Source organism: Palaemon carinicauda, chromosome 28 (assembly GCF_036898095.1).
Source record: "Palaemon carinicauda isolate YSFRI2023 chromosome 28, ASM3689809v2, whole genome shotgun sequence".
NCBI lineage: Eukaryota > Metazoa > Arthropoda > Malacostraca > Decapoda > Palaemonidae > Palaemon > Palaemon carinicauda.
In genome coordinates this window covers 72,709,930-72,724,929 of record NC_090752.1, presented here as the reverse complement: position 1 = coordinate 72,724,929, position 15,000 = coordinate 72,709,930, and positions in this window count along the sequence as shown.

The window sequence follows — 15,000 nt, the reverse complement described above, 5'->3', positions numbered from 1 at the left end:
ACTGCAGATTTATTCTTTAGGAAAGATGACACGCTCTAGAACGGATATCAAATCGTCAAATTTATTTTTTTCCAATGACAGTGAATAAAAATTTCCATTTTAAATCGTCCATACCGTATCCATAGAAGGAATCCAAGAAAATTTACCAATAATAATAAAAATAATAATAATAATAATAATAATAATAATAATAATAGTTTCCTAAGTCTCAAAATACATCCCATGTTTTATGCAATGTCTGACTATTCCATCCTATTGGGGCTATATTCTACAATGTCTCTCTCTCTCTCTAAATTCCACAGATCACACCAATTTCCCCCACTGTCCACGACGCCTAAATTCCTCTAGATCAAGGTATTTGCAGTCAAATACCACAGCAGATTCCTAACCACTAACAACTAACGACTTCCTCCTCCTCCTCCTCCAACTCTCCCTCTCTCCCTCCTCCTCTTAGAATCTGTTCACAAAACGAATCAACGACAACTTTGAGTCATACTGACACCAAGGAGAGAACAGGTGCCATTGGCTCTCTCTCTCTCTCTCTCTCTCTCTCTCCTCTCTCTCTCTCTCTCCTCTCTCTCTCTCTCTCTCTCTCTCTGTTTGTGTGTGTGGTACCAAGGTTTCTAACATACACAGTTCGCTTGATGGGATAATATTCAATGAGAGACAGAGAGAGAGAGAGAGGAGAGGAGAGAGAGAGAGAGAGAGGAGAGAGAGAGAGAGAGAGAGAGATTTTCATAATCAAACAATTTTTAACTCTCAAAGCCTTCTCTAAGAGCTAAAAAGTTCAATTCATTCAGCTTTCAGAAAATAAAATTTTGTTACAACTTCGTGATATCGAACTTGATTTCACAGCACAAATAAATACAATCACACTACTTTAACAAGTAAAGAAAAGCCTCTTAACACTAGAATGCCCGATGGAGTCATTTTTACTCCTTGCTACTATTCAAATAGCTCCCGGCTCGGTTCTTCCATATATTTTTAAGAATCCTTTCGTGACTTTTATTGATTTTGAGTGTATTACATCCTACAAGCGTAGAAAGGTTCACCGGATTACTTTAGATATAATTTTTTCAGATGTTGTCATGGATGCCCAAGGGAGTCATTTTGACTCCTTTCTGTGAAACTTCTTAAATCATATGAATCCCGTTTTCTAATAATTTTACATCATATGTTGAAGATTATAAGATAAATCTTGCTTTATTACAAGCCGACAAATGTTACCTTTCACTATTTTCTAATTTTTTTAACCCATTTCCTTGTGAATCAAGTAAATTTTCTAATGGCAATTTTCAAGAAACATAGCATTTGTTATTTTACTGATATTCATCGAATGACTACATACTTTCTCTCCTCGTTTTCATTATCCTTGTATGAATGCAACATTCATACACTTGGCAGCATTTGCAGGGCCCAATGCTAGTTCAACTGTCCATTTCATTACAAATGGAGAAACAGAAGAGTGAATTTTGGAAGATATTGTTGCTTAGGATGGTACAGAGTGGAAGCAAATTCTGGCTGATAAATGCTCAGGTGGCAGACGGTCAATAAAATATTTTACGAGAAATCCCTGGACCTACAGGCCATGCAAAAAGATGTATCACTGCTGGTAGCCCAGCAAGTACATGGCGACTAAAGATTGACAAATTCATAATACAGCACATCAAAAATTGTACAATTACTGAAGCTCACAGACAGAATAAAAGCCAAAATTTCTCTCTAAATGATGAAGAACTTGAAGCATTTATTGTTGTTATGTATGCCCGAGGTGTAGCAAGTACGAATGACAGACCTATGCATAGCCTTTTGAGAGATAAATGGGGTATTCCACTATGCAAGAAAGCTATGTCAGGAAACAGATTCTGTGAAATTCTACGGTTTTTGCGATTTGACTAGAAATTTACACGTTCAAAGAGACTCAAAACTGACAAATTTGCATTATTTTCTACCGAATGGAATAGATTTATAGATAACAGCATTGCTTTCTGCAAACCTGGGCCTAATATATCTATTGACGAGCAGCTCTTTCCTAGTAAGGCAAGACCGTTTTATACAATTCATGGCATCAAAACCTGATAAGTATGGTCAGAAGTATTGGTGAATATCTGGTGAATGGATTTCCTTATGTAGGTAAAGAAAAGCATCGTGCTACAGAAGAGAGGGTCGCTGATTATATGGTCATGAGAATAATGGATCCCTATTTGAATAAAGGGAGAGATGTCACAACAGATAATTATTTTACATCGGTCAACTTAGCCAAGCAACTAAAAAAAAAGGGAACCAGTATCATAGGGACCATGAATAAGATAAGAAGAGAAGTGCCTGCGACAGTGAGAACCATGAAAGATAATTTGTATTCTACCAATCTTTACAAGTCTGGTGACATGACTCTCACGGTCTATTAGGGAAAACTAAAAAACAGATGTTGCAGTTCTTAGCACTCTCCATCAAGATGTTTCTTTAGAAAATAATGCTAAGAAAACACCGGAAACAATCAAATTCTACAACGAAACAAAATATGGAATGGTCATTTTGGACAAAATGGTTCGAAAGTATTCAGTGAGGACGTGCACAAGACGATGGCCTATTCATTCCTTCCAAACTACCTTAGACCTAGCAGCTATAAATGCATGGGTTATCCACAAGGAAGTGACAAAAGAAAAAAATTACCAGGAAAGAATTCCTAGAACTATCCGAAGAATTATCAAATATAAATATACAGTCAAGGAAGAAATTGGATCAGTGGGGGAAATCAAGGAAATGGAGAAAACAAAGTTCAAAGCAGAGACCTAAAGAAATACTGCCAAGTGAAGGCTCATTGCAAGAAAAACCGTACAGCAAGAAGTTGCACGAGATGTGAAAAATCTTTATGTGGGACCTGCACCTCAAAAGTTGAACGTGTGTAAAAATGTGATCTGGAATAGATTCAAATGGATATTCATGTAGTTGCCTATTATATGATTACCAGGATATCTACCTCTTCATTTTCAAGATTTTTTCAGTTTCTTCATTCCTGTATACATTGGAATACAGAGGGTATTCCAAAAAATATAGTAAAAATAAAAGACCTATTAGCCCAATCAAATGTCTATCATTTTCTTCGTAAGACCAATGTTATGAGACCTGCAACTGAATAAAATTACTCTTTATCTATGTAATAATGAATATAAGAATCAATATATAAACTTTTATTTATATAATTAAGTTTGAAAATATATAGGAGTCAAAATGACTCTCCGTGGGCATCCTTGTGGGTAACTAAATATGATTATAAGTATTTTTAACAAAAGAATACTATACACAATAATATTACATTGTTTGTATACAAAACTGGTTATAACAATAAAAATAAGTGATACAAAACTAATTATTTTCTGAAATAACCAAAAAATCCTGTGGGAGTCAAAATGACTCCCTTTGGGCATCCAGGCACATTGCTAAAGCCGGGCATCCTAGTGTTAATTTAGGGCCTTTCATATCCCTTATGCTGATCTAATGCACAGCTACTGAAAAAAAAGTTTTTTTGGCACGGCATTACTAATGATGTTAAGGACTGGTTCTGCACCTCTACTTCATGCCAAACTTCAAAAGTACATCAACAGACAGATTCAGGAGTGGGCACCTTTCCTAACCCTTATCCTTTTGCCTGGAATCATGTCCACGTATTAGGTCCCCTACCCGTATCACAAGGACAACGTTACCCTTTGCCCGTCATCTAATGCTGCACTCATTGGGCTCAAGCCATTCAAATAGAAACTGTATCGTCCAACTCCTGGATAGCAAGATTTGGTATCCCTGAGCATATTACTTCTGACATGGGTAACACTTTCACATCTCAAATAGAAACATCATTAGCGAATCTCCTGGGAAAAACCGTACATCAGACAACGGCCTACAACCCTGCTACCAACAGAAGGGTTGAATCTCTTCATTCCACCCTCAAAGAAGCTTTGATGTCCCGCTGCAAGGACTCCAACTGGTTTACCCAGCTTCCCTGGTTCCTCCTGGGTCTAAGACCAACTTCTAATGATGACCTGTATATCTTGGCAGCTGAAATGGTGTATGGCGACTCGTTGGTTGTCCCTGCTGAATTTTTTCCATATGCAGCCTCCTCCTAAAATCTCCAGCGCCTACGCCATGTTGTGGGAAAATTTTAATCTATGCTGCCAGACTTACAAGGCTTAGCTAAACAACGCATATTGACAGATCTATACTCGGCAACACATGTTTTCTTTTGCAGTGACACTGGCAAGCCACCACTAAGGCCACCTTATACGAGCCCCTTTCCTCGTGATCCGTCGTGAATTCTGCAGGCTTTCTTACTCAACATTTGTCTCAATGAAGACTGGATCTTCATTGAATGCCTAAAACCTTCGTATCTCCTGTATAATGATTCTCAGTTTAATATGCCTCTCAAGAGCAGCGCCCTATTTCATGCATGTTTTTTTCAAGGGTAGTCCTATATACAGCACATGTTTCAAATCTCCTCATATATTTATGCTTGTAATGATATATATATATATATATATATATATATATATATATATATATATATATATATATATATATATTTATATATATATATATGTGTGTGTGTGTGCATCTTTATATATATATATATATATATATATATATATATATATATATATATATATATATATATATATATATATATATAGTTACATATATATATATATATATATATATATATATATATATATATATATATATATATATATATATATATATATATATATATATATATATATATAGAGTTTATATATACATATATATATATATATATATATATATATATATATATATATATATATATATATATATATATATATATTTATATATATATATATATATATATATATATATATATATATATATATATATATATATATATATATATATATATATATATATATATATATATATGATAATTTTGGCCCATTCAGACGTGTTTTTCATATTTATATAAGCCATATATTATACTCCTCTTAATATATGGATTCTATACCTCAAGGTCAGAGACCCGGGTGAGAATCAACTCAAAGATAATAGCTTCTGATCGACCGAGGAATCAAATTGGGGTCCGTTAATCTGAGGTGACAGTGACATAAAATCTCTCTTTATGTCTCTATTACCTAAGTTTCTCGGACCCGGGTTCGATTCCTCGGCAATTATCCTTGAATCGATTCCCCCACTAGGACTCTGATCCCGAGATATAGATAGAATCTAGATATTAGAATGGGTAAAATATGTTTCTTATTTGAAATACACACACACACACACACACATATATATATATATATATATATATATATATATATATATATATATATATATATATATATATATAATGGATTCTGAGTGATGCGAAAAATCTATTTTTGGGTGAAGTAGCCATGTCGTCCTGATGGAAGTTCCTAAAAGGTAGTTACCTAGGGTATATTTGACTAAAGTGATATTCCCAGAGAATTTTACCTTAAGGTATCCTGAATTCTAACTCCTGGAGCGAATATTCCTAAATAATCTCACAGGGATATCGCATAATATCAGAGGACGTATTCTTGACACGTCACATAGCTATCTTCACCCCGAACAGTATTAACGCTTCGTGGGGTTACAGTGACAAGAATCTGAAATGAGAATGAAAAGAGAGCCGCTTATAAGGCATCTCTCCTATTACGTTTCCAGTGTGTATCTGATGAAGGCGGTAGCGCCCTCTTTATTCCTTGTAGCGATATATGAGGTGCTAGAGATAATGTACTATAGGGATGGGTCAATAAGCCATTTTAAAATAAAAGGAAGGGCGGTTCCATCAGGATGACATGGCTACCTCACCTAAAAATAGATTTTTCGCTTCACTCAAAATCCGTTATTTGGGCTCAGGCCATGTCGTCCTGATGGAAGTTTACCAGAGCATTACAGTATCTGTTGATTCTCAATCGGTGCCGTACTCTCAAGAAAGTATTTTCCTGGTCCGTCTAGACCTAGAGACCTATGATGTTACTGTCACAAATCATTTCCTCTAAGCATGAACTATGTTAGTGCTTCGTGCCCCCTACAGGCAAGAGTCGTACTAGAATCTGGAAAAAGTCTCGGGGAGTACATAATAACTTATGGATGACAAAATGACAAGGTTGTATAGTGGTCTTACCTTATACAATATAAAGCAAAGTTTGTATAAGAGTCACCAATGTCAGCATGAATTTGTGACACCTTCCCCAAAGTGACTACTCTTATTAACTATTGGATAATAGTTGTATCCGCATAGGAACAAATTTTGCCTCTTTGCCACTATCCCGTTAGTGTACCACGTCAACCCTTCCAAGGAAGGGTTATAGTGAGTGGACTTTTGCTTGAATCACGGAACAGTCTTGAAAGACATACCATGATAAAAATAGCCATATTTTAATCTTAATGTTCAGTACATTTCTAATAAAATGAGTATGGGCGAATAAGACGCAGGGTTCACTATGAACTAGTTTATTAAAATTCAATAAACGTACATATCAGATCAACATTTATAAAATCTATAAAATGTGGATGATATATGTTAAAGCTTAAAGAAAAGGTCAACAGAAAATATTGTTTCGTCTACTAGGAAACATATTTGCCACTTCAATTGAATTATCAATAGTAATGATAGAGAGTGTATACTGTTTATTTACACTAGCGTAAAAAACGCTTGGCACAAGTGTCCGTATTATGCTATAGTTCACCGACGTCAATGGAACAGTTTGTAAAGAAACTTTCGTGGCCTATCGTTCAGCGTGTAGTAAAATACAGTGACTACACACGCACCCTCTTAATTAATCGGCCTAAATTAATTACACTGTTCCTCGCAGATTTAAAACAGAAGGTTAAAGAATTCTACCTGCTGCTACCACAGATATCTTAATTTGCTCCACTTGCTTCGCATAATGCATAAAGATCGCCTTGGATGACTACCAGCCGGTGTACAAACAAGGATGTTCAAAGTCCATATAATTAAAGAGATTTTATGGAAGAGGCAACTTTCCTCGGATCATTACTAACGGGTGTACTGTCTGGATTCGTTCTGCAAATAACACAGGTGAATTTCGCCCTTAGTTATAGATAACTTTGAACCCAGGGTTTCTCAAACGGGTGTACTGTCTGGATTCGTTCTGCGAATAACACAGGTGAATTTCGCCCTTAGTTATAGATAACTTTGAAGCCAGGGTTTCTCTTCTGAACAGCTGTCCTCCCATAAAGTCTGAAGTTTTATGAAGATAGACCTTTAGGCACTCCACTGGACATAGAGATGCATCTTCCTTCAGAGGGCAGATTCTCTTGGGAACCCACCTGTTGGTGGGTAGCTTGTTCTTGGTAAGAAACATTGGGCCTGGAAATAGATTCAGTTCTTCCTCCAAGAACTGGACGTGGCCTTCCACTCTAGAGAGAGCCACTATTTCACTAACTCTGGCCCCCAAAGCAAGTACAAAGAGAAATAAGACTCAAATTCAAGGCCTTCTAAGCGCATTCCTCATCATTCATTATTTATACACAATGAAGAATCATATCTAATGACCATGCAAAGGGTCTTGGAGCCGCTGAAGGGCTAAGCCCAGGATGGGCCTTTGTAGTTCATTAACTACGTCGTTAGAAAGGTCTACTTGTAAGGCATATGGTATCTGACTTGTCAAGGCCAGCTTGAACAATATTGTGTTGGCTCCTAAACCTTGCTCATAAAGGTGAATGAAGAATGATAAATAGGAATCTGTCGAGATTTCTTTTGGTTTGTTCGCCTTGACAAAGGATATCTATTTCTTCCCTGAAGCCTTATAATCTCTTCTGGTCTCCTCCAAAAGTCTAAACTGACTTTTAACACCGAATCTTTTTCTCATCGCTAAGGAGAGAAAATCATGAGATGTAGGTTCCGTGTTTTCTGTGATGGAGTGAAGACAGTCGACTTCTGTACTCACTGAGACAGGGATGGATCCAGTAGCGGTACGAATTTTAGTCGTAGTTCCAATGCCAGAGGGAACCCCATGCTATTTGGCCACTTGTGGACCACTATTGCTGCTTCCCCTTTGAAGGATTTCAGCTTATCGAGAACCTTCAAAAGTAGGTTGTGTGAAGGGAACAGATAAATATTGGACCATCTGTTCCAGTCTAGGGACATAGCGTCCACTGCCTCTGCTAGCGAATCCTCTATGGGGACACGTAACAATCTATTTTCTTATTGTCTTTCGTCGCAAAGAGGTCTATCTGCAGCTCCGGGACTTGGCTTGAGATGAAGGAGAACGATCCTGCGTCAAGGGACCATTCTGAATCTATTGGTGTAAACCTGGATAGAGTGTCCGCTGTCACATTGCGGAACCCTTGAATGTGAACTGCTGAAAGGTGCCATTCCTTCCATTCCGCCAAACGGAATATGGCCAACATCACTTGGTTGATTTGATGTGACCTCGACCCTTGTCGATTCAGGCATCTCACTACCACCTCGCTGTCTAGAACCAGTCCTATGTGGGTCGAGTGGCGAGGAGATACTATCTTTAGTGTCAGTAAAACTGCCATGCTTCTGGAAAGTTGATGTGAAATTACTTGAAGAGATTGGACCAAGGTCCTTGGTCTCTCTTCTGACTAGAGTGACCTCCCCAGTTTTCCTTTGAGGCGTCTGTGTAGATAGTCACTGACAGGGGAGGAGGTTGAAGAAGTATTGATCTCTTCAACTGCTTGGCATTGCACCACAGCTTGAGAAGCGTTCGTAGTCGAGTCGGTAAAGGTCTTATTAGATCTCTTCGTGCGTTTGATGCGTATTTTCTCCAGACTCCTGTTGCATCCTTTAGCTGTGCTCTTAGCATGGGTCTGTTAGCAAAGCAAACTGTAGAGAGCCCAGCACTCTCTCCTGTTCGCGTCTTGATATCCGTTTGGATTTCAATATTCTCTTGACAGATCCTGCTATTTCTTTCCTCTTCTTCTCACGAATGGAAAATTGATGTGATTCAAAATTCCAGTGGATTCCCAACCACTGAAATTTTTGAGCTGGGGAAGGTCATGACTTTTTGATGTTGATCTTGAATCCCAGATGTTCTAGGACCTGGATCACTATCTTAGAAGCTTGCAAGCATTCTGTCCTGGATGCTGCCCACACCAGCTAGTCATCCAAGTAGGCTACTACTTGGACCCCCTTTAGGCGTAATTGATGGACAGCTGCGTTCGCGAGCTTCGTGAAAATCCTTTGGGCTATGTTTAGCCCGAAAGGCATGGTTCTGAAGGCGTAAAGTTATCAATGTTACTTGAAGCGTAGGTAGGAGGAGATGTGACGATTAATAGGAACGTGCCTGCCGATAAGCGTCAGACAAGTCTATAGAAACAGCATATGCTCTTTTGGGCAGTAGGGTCCTTATCTGTTGAAGGGTGAGCATTCTGAACTTGTAGTTCACTATGAACTTGTTGAGTGACAACAAGTCTAGAATGACTCTGAGTTTTTCTGAGTCCTTCTTTGGAACACAAAACAGCCTTCCTTGGAAATTGATGGACTTAACTTTCCGGATTACTCTTTTGTCTAAGAGCTCTCGGACATTTCTTCCAGAACGGGGATTGACTGTTGGAAGAATTTAGGAAATTGAGGTGGAGGACTGCTCCAGCTCCAACATAGTCCATTCTCTATTAGGCTGTGGGCCAAGGGATCGAAGGTCCAGCGATCCCTAAATAGCTGTAGTCTCCCTCCTACTGGAAGTATCTCATTTCTGCTGTTGTGGACCTGAGGCCTTGCCTCCTTGACCGCGTCCTCCCCTGGATCCCCTTCCTCTTGAAGGGCGACTAGAAGAACCTCTGTCTGTTCCTCTAGCTTTCGCACGAAAGGAAGAAGTCTCTCTTCCAAAGGCTGGGTTAAAGACTGGGGATTGTGTCGCCACTTTTTGAGGTACTAGCTGGTACTTGGTTGGAGGTTGTGCCACTATCTGAGGCACCGCAGTCACAGGAAGTTGATGTTGTTGCTGTTGGTAGGGTTTAGCCGGCCGAGAGGATAGCCTAGGCCTTTTTGTCTTCTTCTTGGGTTGGGGACCCTCATCAGGAGAAGACTTTCTCTTAAAATCTAAGCTCCACTTTTTGAGAAGGTTCCTATTCTCTGTGGCAGCCTTGTCTACTACTTCTTCAACCACATTATTGGGAAAGAGATCTTTACCCAAGATACGAGAGGATATTAGTCTCCTTGGTTCGTTCCTCACCACAGCCGAGGCGAACACGAACTCTCTACAGTTTCTCCTAGTTTTAATAAAGCTATAGAGATCCTTCGTAACTGTAACCAGATGGGTTTTGGCCACTACCATGAACATGTCCTGGTTTTTGGGGTCACTTGCTATTGTTTCTAATGTCGTTTGCAACGACATCGATGCCGCAAGTCTTTCCTTTGTCTCTTGTTCTCTGCACAAGACAACATACGACAGTTTTGGAAGTTCCTCACTAAACTGACGTTAGCTATATCAGCTTCCAGCTTCTCGACTGAGAAGGTAAGGTGGACGTCCTTCCAGTCTTCTTGGTCCAAGGGCAAGGTCATAGATAACGGCTTGCACTCTTCCAAGGAGGGGTATGGTTTCCCTGCCTCCACCGCATTTAAGGCTTCCTTATATCCCTTTTCCATGAAGGGAAAGGCTCTGGTTGAAGAGGCCACAAAGGAGGGAAACTTCTTACTCAAGGCTGGTGACTTTTCATTCGTAAAGCCTTTCTCTTTCATGGAGCCCACTAGTAATGCCTATGCTTTACTATGGTCAAGAACTATGACTTCCTTCGGCTCCGTCTCCGCCTTTGAGGCTGTCTCCATCCTAAGACGGACATAGCAGTCCGAAATTCCTCTTTTTTTCCAGGGGAATTGCTCCCCACTTTTCTGATATCACGATCTTCCCGGATGTCATTGGCATGTGTTCGGCATACCTCCAAGGATTGGTGTCCGAGCACAAAGGCAGATCCTTCACGTTGATTCGCTTCTGGGGCCCACGTGATGCTGCAAATCTACATATTTCCAGTTTCATTGCAGCTTCTTTCTCATCATTCTTTCTTTGAATTTGTTGGATCATCTCAACAATAGAAGAAAGAGTCCTTCCCAGTTCATCTGGGATAGCAGACGATGTAAAGGGAACAGGTTCTGTGTCCGGAACCGATGTAACCGACATCTCGTCGAATTCTTCTTCTTATACTTGAGGAGCCTGAGACAGCTCCTCCTCCTGACCTTCTCCTAGAAGGTCTTCCTCTGTAGAATCCGACACCTCCGACCTCCTATCGTCCAATTGGATGTCTTGAAGGGCGGCCGAGACTTCAGAATCTTCCAGATTCTGGACAGTTGATATCTCCACCTGAGCCTGAGGAATGACTGCATCAGCTGATGCTTTAGGGAAAAGGTATGCCCCCCATCTCCTCATTTGGAAGGCAGGGGCCTTAGGTGTTTTTCTAGAAACGCCTCACCCAGGTTCGTAACATACTCCTAGCAGCATCCCTTTTCTCCGCCGACTTAGGATTGTCAAAAGCCTCGGTAATCAGGTTGGAACATACAGTACAAACGTGAGGATCCCAATGCCGGAGATCACCTCGGGACGCTGCGCATGCTGCGTGCCTCCTCCAAAGTTTATGTCCATAGAAGTTCTTACCGCGGACATTACAAAACACACTCCTACACTTCGGATGGTCCTCCTGTAAAGAGAAGAAAAATCCAAGAGTATCAAGTAAAGGATTTCACTTATATTGAAACATTTAGCTTATATAGAAAAGCTATAGAAGAAAGAAGGAAAGACACATACTTGTATTTCCTGTCCAGTCAATTGCTGAAACTTCCCAAGATATTAAAACTAAGGTTAATTCTATTCTAGAATACCTTATGTAATTTCCTAAACGGAAATTTGAGGTGTAGCTCATACCTTGAGATGAAGTTTTAATATACGTGAAAGAAAGAATACAGAAAGAACTTACTTTCTATATATTGTACGCTCTCAGCAAAAGGCTGTACAAGATAACATTAGGTATATGTAAGAACTTTTGTGTTATAAAAAACTCTGTACTGTAGTTTTACTAATGCAGTGTGTACTACACTAAAAATATAGCAACTACTGTACATCGCATGCTGTTGTGCCGGCTGGCATTTACCCCTATATAGTTCAAAGATATACTACCTTTAACTAATAGGCGGCACCCCACTGATTCGCAACTGTGTGCCGGCCAACAATCATTGCCAATCGACAGCTGAAAACACTAATACCCGGCTGCCGGCCGCTTATCGTAGTGCCCAGCAGATTCGGGCTGTTTCCACTACCAGCAGGCAGTAGCCAAGAACGAGAGAATCTCCACCTGCCCGGCTGTCGGCTGTTAAGCCAGCATCCAGTTAGGAGTACAATATAATAGTCAGAGAAACAGTATGGATGTAATGTTATAAGGTGGCATTGCCATACGACCTTCCATCCAGAAAGAGTGAGCTTATAGAAGGGGGAATGTAGCATTCAGGCTTCCAAAGAGTCCATTGTCTGCAGGGCCCTACCGGCAGACATGGAAGGGAGCCCAAGGGAGGTCTGGGGTTCACTCTGGAAAGAACAAAGGGACTCTGCCAGACGACAGAGAGCTGAGCCAGTCCTCCATCCTAACTTACACCAGGCATGGAAGTAGGACTGCGACCAAAAGATAATAAAAGAAAGAGAGGTGGGGAAGGGATAAGGGTCCTATAAACTTTGATTCTAGCAAGAGACACACTCAACAGTTAGGGAAGCTCATCCTAACCTAGAGTTGTCTATTAGGGAGGAAGACTGGCAATACTTGCCATCCTCCTCCCAACCAGAACAAAGTGAGGTGCAGTTATTTCGCCGGGCAACAGAGAAACTCATTCTCCAGCCCGAGAAAAAAAACACAGGACAGTCTGCTAGGCCACTAGAGGAAGGAATCATTTCTTACAGAATCCTTCGGACGGGGACTAGGGAAGCAAAGCTTCCTGTGTCTGCCCCTAATCTAGCGAAGGAGACTCATTCTCTATGCTAGGAAGAAGCAGACCACAGACTGGAAACTGTGATGTTCTGCCCTAACCCAAAAAACTAGTCACTCCGGTTATCAGATCAGGACAGACATATCCTAGAATAGTTATACCTGAGTTATTATACAGATAGAACCGTTAGGATTAAGCCAAAGGCTTACTCAGAGGGAGAGAGGGATTGAACTTAGCCTCCGGAGGAGAAAAGAACAATCGGGGATGTGCGAGAGTATACTACTGTACCTATATTACTAGCCTAGGTAAGGGGAGACTCAATTACCTAATTCACCGAAACTCTCTCGTATACAATCTTGGAAAGAGCATTCAACAATATCTTACATGTTTAAAATATTTGCCTAAAGCTTCAATAATTTGATACACTCGGAAAAACTTGTATCATGCATGAAAGTAATAAGGCCAGATGCCTAGGCTACTAAGCCTCGCGAAGGGCAAGATCAGGTACCTGAATCACCGAACTAAAAACTGACGGTATAATATAAACATTCCTAGGGGAGCTAAATTGCTAGATTATTCAATCATAACAAACCGGGAACGTCGCTCTAACTAACTAAATGACCCATAAGAGCGAGCGATAGCATCCAGGATGCCTCCGGTAGGCAACAGTTCTTGTTTACGTTAAAATTGCCTTTGATTTAATTCAAAACGACAAGAGCTTACATTTATACATAGTAAAGATAATACTGAACTTTCCAGAGGCAAAAGAGGCCGGAGAAGTCATCAAAATGTTAATAAAATCCAAAATTACGAGAGAACACAAGAGAAAACACCGAGTAGTAGAGCTACACGAAAAGGAATAAAGAGGGCGCTACCGCCTTCATCAGATACGCACTAGAAACGGAATAGGAGAGATGCCTTATGAGCGGCTCTCTTTTCATTCTCGTTTCAGATTCTTGTCACTGTAACCCCTCGAAGCGTTAATACTGTTCGGGGTGAAGATAGCTATGTGACGTGTCAAGAATACGTCCTCTGATATTATGTGATATCCCTGTGAGATTATTTAGGGATATTCGCTCCAAGAGTTCAGAATTCTAGATACCTCAAGGTAAAATTCTCGGGGAATATCACTGTAGTCATATATACCCTAGGAAGCTACCTTTTAGGAACTTCCATCACGATGACATAGCCGGAGCCCATAAATATATATATATATATATATATATATATATATATATATATATATATATATATATATATATATATATATATATATATATATATATATATATATATATACATTCACATCCATACACACACACACACACACACACACACATATATATATATATATATATATATATATATATATATATATATATATATATATATATATATATATATATATATATATATATATATATATATATATATATATATATATATATATATATATATATATATATATATATATATATATATATATATATATAAATCTCCTCTAGCTGTGACTAGTGGTTGGTATTATGAAGGCTGATATGTTATTGTCAGAAAATCGTTGTTCTAGTGACATTGTCCACAATTGGAATAGATATGGGATGCAATAGCATGCTTTCAGAATCAGAAATTTCTTTTTGAGAAGATGATGAAAGAAAAGTTGAACCTGAAAAGTTAGTTCGGATATGGGTGGGTGTGTTCAAACGACCGGGTTGATAGTGATTTGGGTGTTACCATTCAACGTGCCAGCACCCAAGAAATCTTATAGTGCTGGTCTTCGTTAGATTGGTGGAACATGAGATGCGCTAGGTAAGGACAAATGTGTCATGACAGAATATTTTTTTATCAACAATGATGAAAAGATGAAAAGATCAAGTGGTCACAACATTACGCACAATGCGTTAAACATATTGAAACTTCACCCTTTTTGGTCGCCGTTTCCGATGTTTGCAAAGAGAAACCCCAAGGGACACCGTGAGTGTGACCTTGAATTGAGATAAAATCTCAAATTCATATTTCGAGGTCAAAAGAACACCATTCCTTGAAGTGAATCGGGGAGAGGA